The sequence below is a fragment of the Pteronotus mesoamericanus genome, unplaced genomic scaffold, assembly GCF_021234165.1.
Source record: "Pteronotus mesoamericanus isolate MK-2021 breed Mesoamerican mustached bat unplaced genomic scaffold, CSHL_Meso_final scaffold_85, whole genome shotgun sequence".
In the NCBI taxonomy this organism is placed as follows: Eukaryota; Metazoa; Chordata; class Mammalia; order Chiroptera; family Mormoopidae; genus Pteronotus; species Pteronotus mesoamericanus.
Genome location: NW_026555329.1, coordinates 62,759,887 through 62,761,484, shown reverse-complemented (window position 1 = coordinate 62,761,484; position 1,598 = coordinate 62,759,887). Strand labels below are relative to the sequence as shown.

Below are 1,598 nucleotides of genomic sequence, written 5' to 3'. Positions count from 1 at the left end.
TGTTTCTCTATTGCATCTATGTTTCTCTCCCTCTTTCTCCCTCTCTGTCAAAAAATAAATAAATAAAGCAGGGTGGGGGGCGGGGCAAGAGAAAGCAAGGGGGTGGGGATTGGGACAACTGTAATAGAACAACAGCACAATAAATAAACACACAAATACATAAATACATAAGTAAATATAAAAGCTTGCTTTAAAAAAGAACGCTAAACAGAAAGCCTTATTCTTTTTCCCTCAGCCATTACATGAATAACTTTCTTTATGGCAACACTTGATTTGTAATAGTATTCTATACATTTGTTGAACTCATTTAACATTGTTTCCAAAGTCCTAGTTTATATTTTTTGGCAGTACATTTGGGCATTTTCTTCCCTGTTGTTGATCACAATCATTGGGGACCTGACTGCTGTAGAATATCATTTTTAAACTGATAATAATAGATACTACACTTGATCTTAGCCAAAAGGCTGAGAAGCAATAGAGAATATCATTTTCGATAGTACTAAGATACTATATAGGAAATGAGGGTTAAAGCAATATTTCTGATAGCAAACTGTGATTATCTGTAGAGTGTCTGTCTGAGAGTATGAGATAGATTTTTTTCCTAAGCTTTTTCTATTATAGTACATGAGACCCAGACCTTCATCTTAGATATATGAAGTAAAGAATTGCTACAGATCACACTACTCAAATGAAAAAAAAAATGTTTTCCTCATTGAGGCCAAAATATTAAAGTCTCCTACACAAGTACCTAATATTGCTTTTCTGCTTGTTCCCAAGAGATTAGGAAAGGTACATTCTTAATACCATGTGTCATATATCTAGATCTCAGGTTTTTTGTTTTGTTTTATAATAATATATGATAGACTTATATTAAATTATGCATATGAAGAATGTTTTTATTAAAGCTATGACTCAAACTTTTTATTGTAAAATAAAAATGTGCTCTGTGAATATGTTTTGCTTAAAGATAGTAAAAACATAACCAAAATGGCAAGTTTTATTTCTAAAACCCTTGCAAATTTATCTGCAGTTTAAAGTTTTAAAATATATGTTTTCATTTGAAAATTCAGTTTCAAGGATTTAGAGATGCATTTGCATTTACCAGATAGCATAAATAAATATTTATTTAGAAATACTATAACCTTAAATAAAATAAGGTGTTTTTGATCAAATTGCCATACCTGACCAGAATTTAAATGATATGTTGAATTTCTCAAAAAACTTAAAATATATATGTATATAGGCTAATTATATATTATTATATGCTAATTAAAAATATATATTAGGCTTTTAAGATTCTCTCCTGAGAGAGGTCGGAAAGATGGCGGAGGAGTGAATGGGAGTCACGCTGACCTCCTCCCAAAACCAAACTGGAATTGCAACTAAATAAGGGAGTAATCACCTGGAAAGCAGTGGAGCGATAGTGGGAGAGGAGCCTTGGTGCCGCGGACAGTGGATTCTACTCTCACACATCCCAATGGGTGAGAATTGCGGTGGAGGCTCGAGAGGATGGGCTGGGTGCCCACGGGCACTGGCACCAGAGGGACATTGAAACGGCCAGTTAGCTCCCCCTGAGAAGAACGGGGTCTGAATCATAA

General features: G+C 34.2%; 1 pseudogene; it reads right to left on the bottom strand.

The window, feature by feature from the left end:
- Positions 1 to 383: 383 nt before the first annotated feature.
- LOC129063609 (uncharacterized) lies at positions 384 to 476 on the bottom strand (annotated as a pseudogene).
- Positions 477 to 1,598: the final 1,122 nt, after the last annotated feature.